Source organism: Eleutherodactylus coqui, unplaced genomic scaffold (genome assembly GCF_035609145.1).
Source record: "Eleutherodactylus coqui strain aEleCoq1 unplaced genomic scaffold, aEleCoq1.hap1 HAP1_SCAFFOLD_452, whole genome shotgun sequence".
Classification (NCBI taxonomy): domain Eukaryota; kingdom Metazoa; phylum Chordata; class Amphibia; order Anura; family Eleutherodactylidae; genus Eleutherodactylus; species Eleutherodactylus coqui.
The window spans coordinates 24,234-38,101 of record NW_027102021.1 but is presented as its reverse complement, the minus strand read 5'-3'; the positions used below and the strand labels follow the sequence as shown (position 1 = coordinate 38,101).

The 13,868-nt window shown below is 56.8% G+C and overlaps 66 pseudogenes; all 66 read left to right on the top strand.

The window, feature by feature from the left end:
* Positions 1 to 4: 4 nt before the first annotated feature.
* Positions 5 to 123, top strand: LOC136594351 (5S ribosomal RNA; annotated as a pseudogene).
* An 80-nt stretch (positions 124 to 203) lies between these two features.
* LOC136594465 (5S ribosomal RNA) lies at positions 204 to 322 on the top strand (annotated as a pseudogene).
* Positions 323 to 402: 80 nt separating this feature from the next.
* On the top strand, positions 403 to 521 carry LOC136594587 (5S ribosomal RNA; annotated as a pseudogene).
* An 80-nt stretch (positions 522 to 601) lies between these two features.
* LOC136594565 (5S ribosomal RNA) lies at positions 602 to 720 on the top strand (annotated as a pseudogene).
* An 80-nt stretch (positions 721 to 800) lies between these two features.
* Positions 801 to 919, top strand: LOC136594349 (5S ribosomal RNA; annotated as a pseudogene).
* An 80-nt stretch (positions 920 to 999) lies between these two features.
* LOC136594348 (5S ribosomal RNA) lies at positions 1,000 to 1,118 on the top strand (annotated as a pseudogene).
* An 80-nt stretch (positions 1,119 to 1,198) lies between these two features.
* LOC136594516 (5S ribosomal RNA) lies at positions 1,199 to 1,317 on the top strand (annotated as a pseudogene).
* Positions 1,318 to 1,596: 279 nt separating this feature from the next.
* Positions 1,597 to 1,715, top strand: LOC136594347 (5S ribosomal RNA; annotated as a pseudogene).
* An 80-nt stretch (positions 1,716 to 1,795) lies between these two features.
* Positions 1,796 to 1,914, top strand: LOC136594579 (5S ribosomal RNA; annotated as a pseudogene).
* An 80-nt stretch (positions 1,915 to 1,994) lies between these two features.
* LOC136594345 (5S ribosomal RNA) lies at positions 1,995 to 2,113 on the top strand (annotated as a pseudogene).
* An 80-nt stretch (positions 2,114 to 2,193) lies between these two features.
* LOC136594344 (5S ribosomal RNA) lies at positions 2,194 to 2,312 on the top strand (annotated as a pseudogene).
* Positions 2,313 to 2,392: 80 nt separating this feature from the next.
* On the top strand, positions 2,393 to 2,511 carry LOC136594597 (5S ribosomal RNA; annotated as a pseudogene).
* An 80-nt stretch (positions 2,512 to 2,591) lies between these two features.
* LOC136594343 (5S ribosomal RNA) lies at positions 2,592 to 2,710 on the top strand (annotated as a pseudogene).
* An 80-nt stretch (positions 2,711 to 2,790) lies between these two features.
* Positions 2,791 to 2,909, top strand: LOC136594342 (5S ribosomal RNA; annotated as a pseudogene).
* Positions 2,910 to 2,989: 80 nt separating this feature from the next.
* On the top strand, positions 2,990 to 3,108 carry LOC136594538 (5S ribosomal RNA; annotated as a pseudogene).
* An 80-nt stretch (positions 3,109 to 3,188) lies between these two features.
* Positions 3,189 to 3,307, top strand: LOC136594341 (5S ribosomal RNA; annotated as a pseudogene).
* An 80-nt stretch (positions 3,308 to 3,387) lies between these two features.
* LOC136594340 (5S ribosomal RNA) lies at positions 3,388 to 3,506 on the top strand (annotated as a pseudogene).
* An 80-nt stretch (positions 3,507 to 3,586) lies between these two features.
* On the top strand, positions 3,587 to 3,705 carry LOC136594338 (5S ribosomal RNA; annotated as a pseudogene).
* Positions 3,706 to 3,785: 80 nt separating this feature from the next.
* LOC136594585 (5S ribosomal RNA) lies at positions 3,786 to 3,904 on the top strand (annotated as a pseudogene).
* Positions 3,905 to 3,984: 80 nt separating this feature from the next.
* LOC136594337 (5S ribosomal RNA) lies at positions 3,985 to 4,103 on the top strand (annotated as a pseudogene).
* Positions 4,104 to 4,183: 80 nt separating this feature from the next.
* On the top strand, positions 4,184 to 4,302 carry LOC136594575 (5S ribosomal RNA; annotated as a pseudogene).
* Positions 4,303 to 4,382: 80 nt separating this feature from the next.
* LOC136594523 (5S ribosomal RNA) lies at positions 4,383 to 4,501 on the top strand (annotated as a pseudogene).
* An 80-nt stretch (positions 4,502 to 4,581) lies between these two features.
* On the top strand, positions 4,582 to 4,700 carry LOC136594619 (5S ribosomal RNA; annotated as a pseudogene).
* Positions 4,701 to 4,780: 80 nt separating this feature from the next.
* On the top strand, positions 4,781 to 4,899 carry LOC136594536 (5S ribosomal RNA; annotated as a pseudogene).
* An 80-nt stretch (positions 4,900 to 4,979) lies between these two features.
* LOC136594336 (5S ribosomal RNA) lies at positions 4,980 to 5,098 on the top strand (annotated as a pseudogene).
* An 80-nt stretch (positions 5,099 to 5,178) lies between these two features.
* Positions 5,179 to 5,297, top strand: LOC136594484 (5S ribosomal RNA; annotated as a pseudogene).
* Positions 5,298 to 5,377: 80 nt separating this feature from the next.
* Positions 5,378 to 5,496, top strand: LOC136594634 (5S ribosomal RNA; annotated as a pseudogene).
* An 80-nt stretch (positions 5,497 to 5,576) lies between these two features.
* On the top strand, positions 5,577 to 5,695 carry LOC136594618 (5S ribosomal RNA; annotated as a pseudogene).
* An 80-nt stretch (positions 5,696 to 5,775) lies between these two features.
* On the top strand, positions 5,776 to 5,894 carry LOC136594335 (5S ribosomal RNA; annotated as a pseudogene).
* Positions 5,895 to 5,974: 80 nt separating this feature from the next.
* Positions 5,975 to 6,093, top strand: LOC136594534 (5S ribosomal RNA; annotated as a pseudogene).
* Positions 6,094 to 6,173: 80 nt separating this feature from the next.
* On the top strand, positions 6,174 to 6,292 carry LOC136594333 (5S ribosomal RNA; annotated as a pseudogene).
* Positions 6,293 to 6,372: 80 nt separating this feature from the next.
* LOC136594555 (5S ribosomal RNA) lies at positions 6,373 to 6,491 on the top strand (annotated as a pseudogene).
* An 80-nt stretch (positions 6,492 to 6,571) lies between these two features.
* On the top strand, positions 6,572 to 6,690 carry LOC136594332 (5S ribosomal RNA; annotated as a pseudogene).
* Positions 6,691 to 6,770: 80 nt separating this feature from the next.
* Positions 6,771 to 6,889, top strand: LOC136594331 (5S ribosomal RNA; annotated as a pseudogene).
* An 80-nt stretch (positions 6,890 to 6,969) lies between these two features.
* LOC136594330 (5S ribosomal RNA) lies at positions 6,970 to 7,088 on the top strand (annotated as a pseudogene).
* An 80-nt stretch (positions 7,089 to 7,168) lies between these two features.
* LOC136594636 (5S ribosomal RNA) lies at positions 7,169 to 7,287 on the top strand (annotated as a pseudogene).
* Positions 7,288 to 7,566: 279 nt separating this feature from the next.
* Positions 7,567 to 7,685, top strand: LOC136594625 (5S ribosomal RNA; annotated as a pseudogene).
* Positions 7,686 to 7,765: 80 nt separating this feature from the next.
* LOC136594502 (5S ribosomal RNA) lies at positions 7,766 to 7,884 on the top strand (annotated as a pseudogene).
* An 80-nt stretch (positions 7,885 to 7,964) lies between these two features.
* Positions 7,965 to 8,083, top strand: LOC136594329 (5S ribosomal RNA; annotated as a pseudogene).
* Positions 8,084 to 8,365: 282 nt separating this feature from the next.
* On the top strand, positions 8,366 to 8,484 carry LOC136594327 (5S ribosomal RNA; annotated as a pseudogene).
* An 80-nt stretch (positions 8,485 to 8,564) lies between these two features.
* LOC136594499 (5S ribosomal RNA) lies at positions 8,565 to 8,683 on the top strand (annotated as a pseudogene).
* Positions 8,684 to 8,962: 279 nt separating this feature from the next.
* Positions 8,963 to 9,081, top strand: LOC136594326 (5S ribosomal RNA; annotated as a pseudogene).
* Positions 9,082 to 9,161: 80 nt separating this feature from the next.
* LOC136594577 (5S ribosomal RNA) lies at positions 9,162 to 9,280 on the top strand (annotated as a pseudogene).
* An 80-nt stretch (positions 9,281 to 9,360) lies between these two features.
* On the top strand, positions 9,361 to 9,479 carry LOC136594325 (5S ribosomal RNA; annotated as a pseudogene).
* An 80-nt stretch (positions 9,480 to 9,559) lies between these two features.
* Positions 9,560 to 9,678, top strand: LOC136594324 (5S ribosomal RNA; annotated as a pseudogene).
* Positions 9,679 to 9,758: 80 nt separating this feature from the next.
* Positions 9,759 to 9,877, top strand: LOC136594514 (5S ribosomal RNA; annotated as a pseudogene).
* An 80-nt stretch (positions 9,878 to 9,957) lies between these two features.
* LOC136594617 (5S ribosomal RNA) lies at positions 9,958 to 10,076 on the top strand (annotated as a pseudogene).
* Positions 10,077 to 10,156: 80 nt separating this feature from the next.
* Positions 10,157 to 10,275, top strand: LOC136594323 (5S ribosomal RNA; annotated as a pseudogene).
* Positions 10,276 to 10,355: 80 nt separating this feature from the next.
* Positions 10,356 to 10,474, top strand: LOC136594321 (5S ribosomal RNA; annotated as a pseudogene).
* An 80-nt stretch (positions 10,475 to 10,554) lies between these two features.
* On the top strand, positions 10,555 to 10,673 carry LOC136594320 (5S ribosomal RNA; annotated as a pseudogene).
* Positions 10,674 to 10,753: 80 nt separating this feature from the next.
* LOC136594513 (5S ribosomal RNA) lies at positions 10,754 to 10,872 on the top strand (annotated as a pseudogene).
* An 80-nt stretch (positions 10,873 to 10,952) lies between these two features.
* LOC136594616 (5S ribosomal RNA) lies at positions 10,953 to 11,071 on the top strand (annotated as a pseudogene).
* An 80-nt stretch (positions 11,072 to 11,151) lies between these two features.
* Positions 11,152 to 11,270, top strand: LOC136594319 (5S ribosomal RNA; annotated as a pseudogene).
* An 80-nt stretch (positions 11,271 to 11,350) lies between these two features.
* LOC136594318 (5S ribosomal RNA) lies at positions 11,351 to 11,469 on the top strand (annotated as a pseudogene).
* Positions 11,470 to 11,549: 80 nt separating this feature from the next.
* Positions 11,550 to 11,668, top strand: LOC136594316 (5S ribosomal RNA; annotated as a pseudogene).
* Positions 11,669 to 11,748: 80 nt separating this feature from the next.
* On the top strand, positions 11,749 to 11,867 carry LOC136594315 (5S ribosomal RNA; annotated as a pseudogene).
* An 80-nt stretch (positions 11,868 to 11,947) lies between these two features.
* LOC136594613 (5S ribosomal RNA) lies at positions 11,948 to 12,066 on the top strand (annotated as a pseudogene).
* Positions 12,067 to 12,146: 80 nt separating this feature from the next.
* LOC136594314 (5S ribosomal RNA) lies at positions 12,147 to 12,265 on the top strand (annotated as a pseudogene).
* An 80-nt stretch (positions 12,266 to 12,345) lies between these two features.
* Positions 12,346 to 12,464, top strand: LOC136594313 (5S ribosomal RNA; annotated as a pseudogene).
* Positions 12,465 to 12,544: 80 nt separating this feature from the next.
* Positions 12,545 to 12,663, top strand: LOC136594312 (5S ribosomal RNA; annotated as a pseudogene).
* Positions 12,664 to 12,743: 80 nt separating this feature from the next.
* Positions 12,744 to 12,862, top strand: LOC136594512 (5S ribosomal RNA; annotated as a pseudogene).
* An 80-nt stretch (positions 12,863 to 12,942) lies between these two features.
* Positions 12,943 to 13,061, top strand: LOC136594612 (5S ribosomal RNA; annotated as a pseudogene).
* Positions 13,062 to 13,141: 80 nt separating this feature from the next.
* LOC136594311 (5S ribosomal RNA) lies at positions 13,142 to 13,260 on the top strand (annotated as a pseudogene).
* An 80-nt stretch (positions 13,261 to 13,340) lies between these two features.
* LOC136594309 (5S ribosomal RNA) lies at positions 13,341 to 13,459 on the top strand (annotated as a pseudogene).
* An 80-nt stretch (positions 13,460 to 13,539) lies between these two features.
* LOC136594308 (5S ribosomal RNA) lies at positions 13,540 to 13,658 on the top strand (annotated as a pseudogene).
* Positions 13,659 to 13,738: 80 nt separating this feature from the next.
* Positions 13,739 to 13,857, top strand: LOC136594574 (5S ribosomal RNA; annotated as a pseudogene).
* The last annotated feature ends 11 nt before the right edge of the window (positions 13,858 to 13,868 follow it).

The window sequence follows — 13,868 nt, the reverse complement described above, 5'->3', positions numbered from 1 at the left end:
AGCTGTCAACGGGCATTCTAAGCTGAATGTGCCTGCTCTCGTCAGATCGCGGCCGCCAGCCAGCTTGAGGCCTGGCAAGTACCAGTATGGGTGACCGGCTGGGAATCCCAGGTCCCGTTGACTTTTAAGGCCGTGAGTAGGTTTCTTTCCTTTTCGGAGGTGCGTTCGCACTGCAGAAAGCCCATAGGAAAGGAGGAGGAGCTGTCAACGGGCATTCTAAGCTGAATGTGCCTGCTCTCGTCAGATCGCGGCTGCCAGCCAGCTTGAGGCCTGGCAAGTACCAGTATGGGTGACCGGCTGGGAATCCCAGGTCCCGTTGACTTTTAAGGCCGTGAGTAGGTTGCTTTCCTTTTCGGAGGTGCGTTCGCACTGCAGAAAGCCCATAGGAAAGGAGGAGGAGCTGTCAACGGGCATTCTAAGCTGAATGTGCCTGCTCTCGTCAGATCGCGGCCGCCAGCCAGCTTGAGGCGTGGCAAGTACCAGTATGGGTGACCGGCTGGGAATCCCAGGTCCCGTTGACTTTTAAGGCCGTGAGTAGGTTTCTTTCCTTTTCGGAGGTGCGTTCGCACTGCAGAAAGCCCATAGGAAAGGAGGAGGAGCTGTCAACGGGCATTCTAAGCTGAATGTGCCTGCTCTCGTCAGATCGCGGCCGCCAGCCAGCTTGCGGCCTGGCAAGTACCAGTATGGGTGACCGGCTGGGAATCCCAGGTCCCGTTGACTTTTAAGGCCGTGAGTAGGTTTCTTTCCTTTTCGGAGGTGCGTTCGCACTGCAGAAAGCCCATAGGAAAGGAGGAGGAGCTGTCAACGGGCATTCTAAGCTGAATGTGCCTGCTCTCGTCAGATCGCGGCCGCCAGCCAGCTTGAGGCCTGGCAAGTACCAGTATGGGTGACCGGCTGGGAATCCCAGGTCCCGTTGACTTTTAAGGCCGTGAGTAGGTTTCTTTCCTTTTCGGAGGTGCGTTCGCACTGCAGAAAGCCCATAGGAAAGGAGGAGGAGCTGTCAACGGGCATTCTAAGCTGAATGTGCCTGCTCTCGTCAGATCGCGGCCGCCAGCCAGCTTGAGGCCTGGCAAGTACCAGTATGGGTGACCGGCTGGGAATCCCAGGTCCCGTTGACTTTTAAGGCCGTGAGTAGGTTTCTTTCCTTTTCGGAGGTGCGTTTGCACTGCAGAAAGCCCATAGGAAAGGAGGAGGAGCTGTCAACGGGAATTCTAAGCTGAATGTGCCTGCTCTCGTCAGATCGCGGCCGCCAGCCAGCTTGAGGCCTGGCAAGTACCAGTATGGGTGACCGGCTGGGAATCCCAGGTCCCGTTGACTTTTAAGGCCGTGAGTAGGTTTCTTTCCTTTTCGGAGGTGCGTTCGCACTGCAGAAAGCCCATAGGAAAGGAGGAGGAGCTGTCAACGGGCATTCTAAGCTGAATGTGCCTGCTCTCGTCAGATCGCGGCCGCCAGCCAGCTTGAGGCCTGGCAAGTACCAGTATGGGTGACCGGCTGGGAATCCCAGGTCATGCTGACTTTTAAGGCCGTGAGTAGGTTGCTTTCCTTTTCGGAGGTGCGTTCGCACTGCAGAAAGCCCATAGGAAAGGAGGAGGAGCTGTCAACGGGCATTCTAAGCTGAATGTGCCTGCTCTCGTCAGATCGCGGCCGCCAGCCAGCTTGAGGCCTGGCAAGTACCAGTATGGGTGACCGGCTGGGAATCCCAGGTCCCGTTGACTTTTATGGCCGTGAGTAGGTTTCTTTCCTTTTCGGAGGTGCGTTCGCACTGCAGAAAGCCCATAGGAAAGGAGGAGGAGCTGTCAACAGGCATTCTAAGCTGAATGTGCCTGCTCTCGTCAGATCGCGGCCGCCAGCCAGCTTGAGGCCTGGCAAGTACCAGTATGGGTGACCGGCTGGGAATCCCAGGTCCCGTTGACTTTTAAGGCCGTGAGTAGGTTGCTTTCCTTTTCGGAGGTGCGTTCGCACTGCAGAAAGCCCATAGGAAAGGAGGAGGAGCTGTCAACGGGCATTCTAAGCTGAATGTGCCTGCTCTCGTCAGATCGCGGCCGCCAGCCAGCTTGAGGCCTGGCAAGTACCAGTATGGGTGACCGGCTGGGAATCCCAGGTCCCGTTGACTTTTAAGGCCGTGAGTAGGTTTCTTTCCTTTTTGGAGGTGCGTTCGCACTGCAGAAAGCCCATAGGAAAGGAGGAGGAGCTGTCAACGGGCATTCTAAGCTGAATGTGCCTGCTCTCGTCAGATCGCGGCCGCCAGCCAGCTTGAGGCCTGGCAAGTACCAGTATGGGTGACCGGCTGGGAATCCCAGGTCCCGTTGACTTTTAAGGCCGTGAGTAGGTTTCTTTCCTTTTCGGAGGTGCGTTCGCACTGCAGAAAGCCCATAGGAAAGGAGGAGGAGCTGTCAACGGGAATTCTAAGCTGAATGTGCCTGCTCTCGTCAGATCGCGGCCGCCAGCCAGCTTGAGGTCTGGCAAGTACCAGTATGGGTGACCGGCTGGGAATCCCAGGTCCCGTTGACTTTTAAGGCCGTGAGTAGGTTTCTTTCCTTTTCGGAGGTGCGTTCGCACTGCAGAAAGCCCATAGGAAAGGAGGAGGAGCTGTCAACGGGCATTCTAAGCTGAATGTGCCTGCTCTCGTCAGATCGCGGCCGCCAGCCAGCTTGAGGCCTGGCAAGTACCAGTATGGGTGACCGGCTGGGAATCCCAGGTCCCGTTGACTTTTAAGGCCGTGAGTAGGTTGCTTTCCTTTTCGGAGGTGCGTTCGCACTGCAGAAAGCCCATAGGAAAGGAGGAGGAGATGTCAACGGGCATTCTAAGCTGAATGTGCCTGCTCTCGTCAGATCGCGGCCGCCAGCCAGCTTGAGGCCTGGCAAGTACCAGTATGGGTGACCGGCTGGGAATCCCAGGTCCCGTTGACTTTTAAGGCCGTGGGTAGGTTTCTTTCCTTTTCGGAGGTGCGTTCGCACTGCAGAAAGCCCATAGGAAAGGAGGAGGAGCTGTCAACGGGCATTCTAAGCTGAATGTGCCTGCTCTCGTCAGATTGCGGCCGCCAGCCAGCTTGAGGCCTGGCAAGTACCAGTATGGGTGACCGGCTGGGAATCCCAGGTCCCGTTGACTTTTAAGGCCGTGAGTAGGTTTCTTTCCTTTTCGGAGGTGCGTTCGCACTGCAGAAAGCCCATAGGAAAGGAGGCGGAGCTGTCAACGGGCATTCTAAGCTGAATGTGCCTGCTCTCGTCAGATCGCGGCCGCCAGCCAGCTTGAGGCCTGGCAAGTACCAGTATGGGTGACCGGCTGGGAATCCCAGGTCCCGTTGACTTTTAAGGCCGTGAGTAGGTTTCTTTCCTTTTCGGAAGTGCGTTCGCACTGCAGAAAGCCCATAGGAAAGGAGGAGGAGCTGTCAACGGGCATTCTAAGCTGAATGTGCCTGCTCTCGTCAGATCGCGGCCGCCAGCCAGCTTGAGGCCTGGCAAGTACCAGTATGGGTGACCGGCTGGGAATCCCAGGTCCCGTTGACTTTTAAGGCCGTGAGTAGGTTTCTTTCCTTTTCGGAGGTGCGTTCGCACTGCAGAAAGCCCATAGGAAAGGAGGAGGAGCTGTCAACGGGCATTCTAAGCTGAATGTGCCTGCTCTCGTCAGATCGCGGCCGCCAGCCAGCTTGAGGCCTGGCAAGTACCAGTATGGGTGACCGGCTGGGAATCCCAGGTCCCGTTGACTTTTAAGGCCGTGAGCAGGTTGCTTTCCTTTTCGGAGGTGCGTTCGCACTGCAGAAAGCCCATAGGAAAGGAGGAGGAGCTGTCAACGGGCATTCTAAGCTGAATGTGCCTGCTCTCGTCAGATCGCGGCCGCCAGCCAGCTTGAGGCCTGGCAAGTACCAGTATGGGTGACCGGCTGGGAATCCCAAGTCCCGTTGACTTTTAAGGCCGTGAGCAGGTTGCTTTCCTTTTCGGAGGTGCGTTCGCACTGCAGAAAGCCCATAGGAAAGGAGGAGGAGCTGTCAACGGGCATTCTAAGCTGAATGTGCCTGCTCTCGTCAGATCGCGGCCGCCAGCCAGCTTGAGGCCTGGCAAGTACCAGTATGGGTGACCGGCTGGGAATCCCAGGTCCCGTTGACTTTTAAGGCCGTGAGTAGGTTTTTTTCCTTTTCGGAGGTGCGTTCGCACTGCAGAAAGCCCATAGGAAAGGAGGAGGAGCTGTCAACGGGCATTCTAAGCTGAATGTGCCTGGTCTCGTCAGATCGCGGCCGCCAGCCAGCTTGAGGCCTGGCAAGTACCAGTATGGGTGACCGGCTGGGAATCCCAGGTCCCGTTGACTTTTAAGGCCGTGAGTAGGTTTTTTTCCTTTTCGGAGGTGCGTTCGCACTGCAGAAAGCCCATAGGAAAGGAGGAGGAGCTGTCAACGGGCATTCTAAGCTGAATGTGCCTGCTCTCGTCAGATCGCGGCCGCCAGCCAGTTTGAGGCCTGGCAAGTACCAGTATGGGTGACCGGCTGGGAATGCCAGGTCCCGTTGACTTTTAAGGCCGTGAGTAGGTTTCTTTCCTTTTCGGAGGTGCGTTCGCACTGCAGAAAGCCCATAGGAAAGGAGGAGGAGCTGTCAACGGGCATTCTAAGCTGAATGTGCCTGCTCTCGTCAGATCGCGGCCGCCAGCCAGCTTGAGGCCTGGCAAGTACCAGTATGGGTGAGCGGCTGGGAATCCCAGGTCCCGTTGACTTTTAAGGCCGTGAGTAGGTTGCTTTCCTTTTCGGAGGTGCGTTCGCACTGCAGAAAGCCCATAGGAAAGGAGGAGGAGCTGTCAACGGGCATTCTAAGCTGAATGTGCCTGCTCTCGTCAGATTGCGGCCGCCAGCCAGCTTGAGGCCTGGCAAGTACCAGTATGGGTGACCGGCTGGGAATCCCAGGTCCCGTTGACTTTTAAGGCCGTGAGTAGGTTTCTTTCCTTTTCGGAGGTGCGTTCGCACTGCAGAAAGCCCATAGGAAAGGAGGCGGAGCTGTCAACGGGCATTCTAAGCTGAATGTGCCTGCTCTCGTCAGATCGCGGCCGCCAGCCAGCTTGAGGCCTGGCAAGTACCAGTATGGGTGACCGGCTGGGAATCCCAGGTCCCGTTGACTTTTAAGGCCGTGAGTAGGTTTCTTTCCTTTTCGGAAGTGCGTTCGCACTGCAGAAAGCCCATAGGAAAGGAGGAGGAGCTGTCAACGGGCATTCTAAGCTGAATGTCCCTGCTCTCGTCAGATCGCGGCCGCCAGCCAGCTTGAGGCCTGGCAAGTACCAGTATGGGTGACCGGCTGGGAATCCCAGGTCCCGTTGACTTTTAAGGCCGTGAGTAGGTTTTTTTCCTTTTCGGAGGTGCGTTCGCACTGCAGAAAGCCCATAGGAAAGGAGGAGGAGCTGTCAACGGGCATTCTAAGCTGAATGTGCCTGGTCTCGTCAGATCGCGGCCGCCAGCCAGTTTGAGGCCTGGCAAGTACCAGTATGGGTGACCGGCTGGGAATGCCAGGTCCCGTTGACTTTTAAGGCCGTGAGTAGGTTTCTTTCCTTTTCGGAGGTGCGTTCGCACTGCAGAAAGCCCATAGGAAAGGAGGAGGAGCTGTCAACGGGCATTCTAAGCTGAATGTGCCTGCTCTCGTCAGATCGCGGCCGCCAGCCAGCTTGAGGCCTGGCAAGTACCAGTATGGGTGAGCGGCTGGGAATCCCAGGTCCCGTTGACTTTTAAGGCCGTGAGTAGGTTGCTTTCCTTTTCGGAGGTGCGTTCGCACTGCAGAAAGCCCATAGGAAAGGAGGAGGAGATGTCAACGGGCATTCTAAGCTGAATGTGCCTGCTCTCGTCAGATCGCGGCCGCCAGCCAGCTTGAGGCCTGGCAAGTACCAGTATGGGTGACCGGCTGGGAATCCCAGGTCCCGTTGACTTTTAAGGCCGTGGGTAGGTTTCTTTCCTTTTCGGAGGTGCGTTCGCACTGCAGAAAGCCCATAGGAAAGGAGGAGGAGCTGTCAACGGGCATTCTAAGCTGAATGTGCCTGCTCTCGTCAGATTGCGGCCGCCAGCCAGCTTGAGGCCTGGCAAGTACCAGTATGGGTGACCGGCTGGGAATCCCAGGTCCCGTTGACTTTTAAGGCCGTGAGTAGGTTTCTTTCCTTTTCGGAGGTGCGTTCGCACTGCAGAAAGCCCATAGGAAAGGAGGCGGAGCTGTCAACGGGCATTCTAAGCTGAATGTGCCTGCTCTCGTCAGATCGCGGCCGCCAGCCAGCTTGAGGCCTGGCAAGTACCAGTATGGGTGACCGGCTGGGAATCCCAGGTCCCGTTGACTTTTAAGGCCGTGAGTAGGTTTCTTTCCTTTTCGGAAGTGCGTTCGCACTGCAGAAAGCCCATAGGAAAGGAGGAGGAGCTGTCAACGGGCATTCTAAGCTGAATGTGCCTGCTCTCGTCAGATCACGGCCGCCAGCCAGCTTGAGGCCTGGCAAGTACCAGTATGGGTGACCGGCTGGGAATCCCAGGTCCCGTTGACTTTTAAGGCCGTGAGTAGGTTTCTTTCCTTTTCGGAGGTGCGTTCGCACTGCAGAAAGCCCATAGGAAAGGAGGAGGAGCTGTCAACGGGCATTCTAAGCTGAATGTGCCTGCTCTCGTCAGATCGCGGCCGCCAGCCAGCTTGAGGCCTGGCAAGTACCAGTATGGGTGACCGGCTGGGAATCCCAGGTCCCGTTGACTTTTAAGGCCGTGAGCAGGTTGCTTTCCTTTTCGGAGGTGCGTTCGCACTGCAGAAAGCCCATAGGAAAGGAGGAGGAGCTGTCAACGGGCATTCTAAGCTGAATGTGCCTGCTCTCGTCAGATCGCGGCCGCCAGCCAGCTTGAGGCCTGGCAAGTACCAGTATGGGTGACCGGCTGGGAATCCCAGGTCCCGTTGACTTTTAAGGCCGTGAGCAGGTTGCTTTCCTTTTCGGAGGTGCGTTCGCACTGCAGAAAGCCCATAGGAAAGGAGGAGGAGCTGTCAACGGGCATTCTAAGCTGAATGTGCCTGCTCTCGTCAGATCGCGGCCGCCAGCCAGCTTGAGGCCTGGCAAGTACCAGTATGGGTGACCGGCTGGGAATCCCAGGTCCCGTTGACTTTTAAGGCCGTGAGTAGGTTTTTTTCCTTTTCGGAGGTGCGTTCGCACTGCAGAAAGCCCATAGGAAAGGAGGAGGAGCTGTCAACGGGCATTCTAAGCTGAATGTGCTTGGTCTCGTCAGATCGCGGCTGCCAGCCAGCTTGAGGCCTGGCAAGTACCAGTATGGGTGACCGGCTGGGAATCCCAGGTCCCGTTGACTTTTAAGGCCGTGAGTAGGTTTTTTTCCTTTTCGGAGGTGCGTTCGCACTGCAGAAAGCCCATAGGAAAGGAGGAGGAGCTGTCAACGGGCATTCTAAGCTGAATGTGCCTGGTCTCGTCAGATCGCGGCCGCCAGCCAGCTTGAGGCCTGGCAAGTACCAGTATGGGTGACCGGCTGGGAATCCCAGGTCCCATTGACTTTTAAGGCCGTGAGTAGGTTTCTTTCCTTTTCGGAGGTGCGTTCGCACTGCAGAAAGCCCATAGGAAAGGAGGAGGAGCTGTCAACGGGCATCCTAAGCTGAATGTGCCTGCTCTCGTCAGATCGCGGCCGCCAGCCAGCTTGAGGCCTGGCAAGTACCAGTATGGGTGACCGGCTGGTAATCCCAGGTCCCGTTGACTTTTAAGGCCGTGAGTAGGTTTCTTTCCTTTTCGGAGGTGCGTTCGCACTGCAGAAAGCCCATAGGAAAGGAGGAGGAGCTGTCAACGGGCATTCTAAGCTGAATGTGCCTGCTCTCGTCAGATCGCGGCCGCCAGCCAGCTTGAGGCCTGGCAAGTACCAGTATGGGTGACCGGCTGGGAATCCCAGGTCCCGTAGACTTTTAAGGCCGTGAGTAGGTTTCTTTCCTTTTCGGAGGTGCGATCGCACTGCAGAAAGCCCATAGGAAAGGAGGAGGAGCTGTCAACGGGCATTCTAAGCTGAATGTGCCTGCTCTCGTCAGATCGCGGCCGCCAGCCAGCTTGAGGCCTGGCAAGTACCAGTATGGGTGACCGGCTGGGAATCCCAGGTCCCGTTGACTTTTAAGGCCGTGAGTAGGTTTCTTTCCTATTCGGAGGTGCGTTCGCACTGCAGAAAGCCCATAGGAAAGGAGGAGGAGCTGTCAACGGGCATTCTAAGCTGAATGTGCCTGCTCTCGTCATATCGCGGCCGCCAGCCAGCTTGAGGCCTGGCAAGTACCAGTATGGGTGACCGGCTGGGAATCCCAGGTCCCGCTGACTTTTAAGGCCGTGAGTAGGTTTCTTTCCGTTTCGGAGGTGCGTTCGCACTGCAGAAAGCCCATAGGAAAGGAGGAGGAGGAGCTGTCAACGGGCATTCTAAGCTGAATGTGCCTGCTCTCGTCAGATCGCGGCCGCCAGCCAGCTTGAGGCCTGGCAAGTACCAGTATGGGTGACCGGCTGGGAATCCCAGGTCCCGTTGACTTTTAAGGCCGTGAGTAGGTTTCTTTCCTTTTCGGAGGTGCGTTCGCACTGCAGAAAGCCCATAGGAAAGGAGGAGAAGCTGTCAATGGGCATTCTAAGCTGAATGTGCCTGCTCTCGTCAGATCGCGGCCGCCAGCCAGCTTGAGGCCTGGCAAGTACCAGTATGGGTGACCGGCTGGGAATCCCAGGTCCCGTTGACTTTTAAGGCCGTGAGTAGGTTTCTTTCCTTTTCGGAGGTGCGTTCGCAATGCAGAAAGCCCATAGGAAAGGAGGAGGAGCTGTCAACGGGCATTCTAAGCTGAATGTGCCTGCTCTCGTCAGATCGCGGCCGCCAGCCAGCTTGAGGCCTGGCAAGTACCAGTATGGGTGACCGGCTGGGAATCCCAGGTCATGCTGACTTTTAAGGCCGTGAGTAGGTTGCTTTCCTTTTCGGAGGTGCGTTCGCACTGCAGAAAGCCCATAGGAAAGGAGGAGGAGCTGTCAACGGGCATTCTAAGCTGAATGTGCCTGCTCTCGTCAGATCGCGGCCGCCAGCCAGCTTGAGGCCTGGCAAGTACCAGTATGGGTGACCGGCTGGGAATCCCAGGTCCCGTTGACTTTTATGGCCGTGAGTAGGTTTCTTTCCTTTTCGGAGGTGCGTTCGCACTGCAGAAAGCCCATAGGAAAGGAGGAGGAGCTGTCAACAGGCATTCTAAGCTGAATGTGCCTGCTCTCGTCAGATCGCGGCCGCCAGCCAGCTTGAGGCCTGGCAAGTACCAGTATGGGTGACCGGCTGGGAATCCCAGGTCCCGTTGACTTTTAAGGCCGTGAGTAGGTTGCTTTCCTTTTCGGAGGTGCGTTCGCACTGCAGAAAGCCCATAGGAAAGGAGGAGGAGCTGTCAACGGGCATTCTAAGCTGAATGTGCCTGCTCTCGTCAGATCGCGGCCGCCAGCCAGCTTGAGGCCTGGCAAGTACCAGTATGGGTGACCGGCTGGGAATCCCAGGTCCCGTTGACTTTTAAGGCCGTGAGTAGGTTTCTTTCCTTTTTGGAGGTGCGTTCGCACTGCAGAAAGCCCATAGGAAAGGAGGAGGAGCTGTCAACGGGCATTCTAAGCTGAATGTGCCTGCTCTCGTCAGATCGCGGCCGCCAGCCAGCTTGAGGCCTGGCAAGTACCAGTATGGGTGACCGGCTGGGAATCCCAGGTCCCGTTGACTTTTAAGGCCGTGAGTAGGTTTCTTTCCTTTTCGGAGGTGCGTTCGCACTGCAGAAAGCCCATAGGAAAGGAGGAGGAGCTGTCAACGGGAATTCTAAGCTGAATGTGCCTGCTCTCGTCAGATCGCGGCCGCCAGCCAGCTTGAGGCCTGGCAAGTACCAGTATGGGTGACCGGCTGGGAATCCCAGGTCCCGTTGACTTTTAAGGCCGTGAGTAGGTTTCTTTCCTTTTCGGAGGTGCGTTCGCACTGCAGAAAGCCCATAGGAAAGGAGGAGGAGCTGTCAACGGGCATTCTAAGCTGAATGTGCCTGCTCTCGTCAGATCGCGGCCGCCAGCCAGCTTGAGGCCTGGCAAGTACCAGTATGGGTGAGCGGCTGGGAATCCCAGGTCCCGTTGACTTTTAAGGCCGTGAGTAGGTTGCTTTCCTTTTCGGAGGTGCGTTCGCACTGCAGAAAGCCCATAGGAAAGGAGGAGGAGATGTCAACGGGCATTCTAAGCTGAATGTGCCTGCTCTCGTCAGATCGCGGCCGCCAGCCAGCTTGAGGCCTGGCAAGTACCAGTATGGGTGACCGGCTGGGAATCCCAGGTCCCGTTGACTTTTAAGGCCGTGGGTAGGTTTCTTTCCTTTTCGGAGGTGCGTTCGCACTGCAGAAAGCCCATAGGAAAGGAGGAGGAGCTGTCAACGGGCATTCTAAGCTGAATGTGCCTGCTCTCGTCAGATCGCGGCCGCCAGCCAGCTTGAGGCCTGGCAAGTACCAGTATGGGTGACCGGCTGGGAATCCCAGGTCCCGTTGACTTTTAAGGCCGTGAGTAGGTTTCTTTCCTTTTTGGAGGTGCGTTCGCACTGCAGAAAGCCCATAGGAAAGGAGGAGGAGCTGTCAACGGGCATTCTAAGCTGAATGTGCCTGCTCTCGTCAGATCGCGGCCGCCAGCCAGCTTGAGGCCTGGCAAGTACCAGTATGGGTGACCGGCTGGGAATCCCAGGTCCCGTTGACTTTTAAGGCCGTGAGTAGGTTTCTTTCCTTTTCGGAGGTGCGTTCGCACTGCAGAAAGCCCATAGGAAAGGAGGAGGAGCTGTCAACGGGAATTCTAAGCTGAATGTGCCTGCTCTCGTCAGATCGCGGCCGCCAGCCAGCTTGAGGCCTGGCAAGTACCAGTATGGGTGACCGGCTGGGAATCCCAGGTCCCGTTGACTTTTAAGGCCGTGAGTAGGTTTCTTTCCTTTTCGGAGGTGCGTTCGCACTGCAGAAAGCCCATAGGAAAGGAGGAGGAGCTGTCAACGGGCATTCTAAGCTGAATGTGCCTGCTCTCGTCAGATCGCGGCCGCCAGCCAGCTTGAGGCCTGGCAAGTACCAGTATGGGTGAGCGGCTGGGAATCCCAGGTCCCGTTGACTTTTAAGGCCGTGAGTAGGTTGCTTTCCTTTTCGGAGGTGCGTTCGCACTGCAGAAAGCCCATAGGAAAGGAGGAGGAGATGTCAACGGGCATTCTAAGCTGAATGTGCCTGCTCTCGTCAGATCGCGGCCGCCAGCCAGCTTGAGGCCTGGCAAGTACCAGTATGGGTGACCGGCTGGGAATCCCAGGTCCCGTTGACTTTTAAGGCCGTGGGTAGGTTTCTTTCCTTTTCGGAGGTGCGTTCGCACTGCAGAAAGCCCATAGGAAAGGAGGAGGAGCTGTCAACGGGCATTCTAAGCTGAATGTGCCTGCTCTCGTCAGATCGCGGCCGCCAGCCAGCTTGAGGCCTGGCAAGTACCAGTATGGGTGACCGGCTGGGAATCCCAGGTCCCGTTGACTTTTAAGGCCGTGAGCAGGTTGCTTTCCTTTTCGGAGGTGCGTTCGCACTGCAGAAAGCCCATAGGAAAGGAGGAGGAGCTGTCAACGGGCATTCTAAGCTGAATGTGCCTGCTCTCGTCAGATCGCGGCCGCCAGCCAGCTTGAGGCCTGGCAAGTACCAGTATGGGTGACCGGCTGGGAATCCCAGGTCCCGTTGACTTTTAAGGCCGTGAGCAGGTTGCTTTCCTTTTCGGAGGTGCGTTCGCACTGCAGAAAGCCCATAGGAAAGGAGGAGGAGCTGTCAACGGGCATTCTAAGCTGAATGTGCCTGCTCTCGTCAGATCGCGGCCGCCAGCCAGCTTGAGGCCTGGCAAGTACCAGTATGGGTGACCGGCTGGGAATCCCAGGTCCCGTTGACTTTTAAGGCCGTGAGTAGGTTTCTTTCCTTTTCGGAGGTGCGTTCGCACTGCAGAAAGCCCATAGGAAAGGAGGAGGAGCTGTCAACGGGCATTCTAAGCTGAATGTGCCTGCTCTCGTCAGATCGCGGCCGCCAGCCAGCTTGAGGCCTGGCAAGTACCAGTATGGGTGAGCGGCTGGGAATCCCAGGTCCCGTTGACTTTTAAGGCCGTGAGTAGGTTGCTTTCCTTTTCGGAGGTGCGTTCGCACTGCAGAAAGCCCATAGGAAAGGAGGAGGAGATGTCAACGGGCATTCTAAGCTGAATGTGCCTGCTCTCGTCAGATCGCGGCCGCCAGCCAGCTTGAGGCCTGGCAAGTACCAGTATGGGTGACCGGCTGGGAATCCCAGGTCCCGTTGACTTTTAAGGCCGTGGGTAGGTTTCTTTCCTTTTCGGAGGTGCGTTCGCACTGCAGAAAGCCCATAGGAAAGGAGGAGGAGCTGTCAACGGGCATTCTAAGCTGAATGTGCCTGCTCTCGTCAGATCGCGGCCGCCAGCCAGCTTGAGGCCTGGCAAGTACCAGTATGGGTGACCGGCTGGGAATCCCAGGTCCCGTTGACTTTTAAGGCCGTGAGTAGGTTTCTTTCCTTTTTGGAGGTGCGTTCGCACTGCAGAAAGCCCATAGGAAAGGAGGAGGAGCTGTCAACGGGCATTCTAAGCTGAATGTGCCTGCTCTCGTCAGATCGCGGCCGCCAGCCAGCTTGAGGCCTGGCAAGTACCAGTATGGGTGACCGGCTGGGAATCCCAGGTCCCGTTGACTTTTAAGGCCGTGAGTAGGTTTCTTTCCTTTTCGGAGGTGCGTTCGCACTGCAGAAAGCCCATAGGAAAGGAGGAGGAGCTGTCAACGGGAATTCTAAGCTGAATGTGCCTGCTCTCGTCAGATCGCGGCCGCCAGCCAGCTTGAGGCCTGGCAAGTACCAGTATGGGTGACCGGCTGGGAATCCCAGGTCCCGTTGACTTTTAAGGCCGTGAGTAGGTTTCTTTCCTTTTCGGAGGTGCGTTCGCACTGCAGAAAGCCCATAGGAAAGGAGGAGGAGCTGTCAACGGGCATTCTAAGCTGAATGTGCCTGCTCTCGTCAGATCGCGGCCGCCAGCCAGCTTGAGGCCTGGCAAGTACCAGTATGGGTGAGCGGCTGGGAATCCCAGGTCCCGTTGACTTTTAAGGCCGTGAGTAGGTTGCTTTCCTTTTCGGAGGTGCGTTCGCACTGCAGAAAGCCCATAGGAAAGGAGGAGGAGATGTCAACGGGCATTCTAAGCTGAATGTGCCTGCTCTCGTCAGATCGCGGCCGCCAGCCAGCTTGAGGCCTGGCAAGTACCAGTATGGGTGACCGGCTGGGAATCCCAGGTCCCGTTGACTTTTAAGGCCGTGGGTAGGTTTCTTTCCTTTTCGGAGGTGCGTTCGCACTGCAGAAAGCCCATAGGAAAGGAGGAGGAGCTGTCAACGGGCATTCTAAGCTGAATGTGCCTGCTCTCGTCAGATCGCGGCCGCCAGCCAGCTTGAGGCCTGGCAAGTACCAGTATGGGTGACCGGCTGGGAATCCCAGGTCCCGTTGACTTTTAAGGCCGTGAGCAGGTTGCTTTCCTTTTCGGAGGTGCGTTCGCACTGCAGAAAGCCCATAGGAAAGGAGGAGGAGCTGTCAACGGGCATTCTAAGCTGAATGTGCCTGCTCTCGTCAGATCGCGGCCGCCAGCCAGCTTGAGGCCTGGCAAGTACCAGTATGGGTGACCGGCTGGGAATCCCAGGTCCCGTTGACTTTTAAGGCCGTGAGTAGGTTTTTTTCCTTTTCGGAGGTGCGTTCGCACTGCAGAAAGCCCATAGGAAAGGAGGAGGAGCTGTCAACGGGCATTCTAAGCTGAATGTGCCTGGTCTCGTCAGATCGCGGCCGCCAGCCAGCTTGAGGCCTGGCAAGTACCAGTATGGGTGACCGGCTGGGAATCCCAGGTCCCGTTGACTTTTAAGGCCGT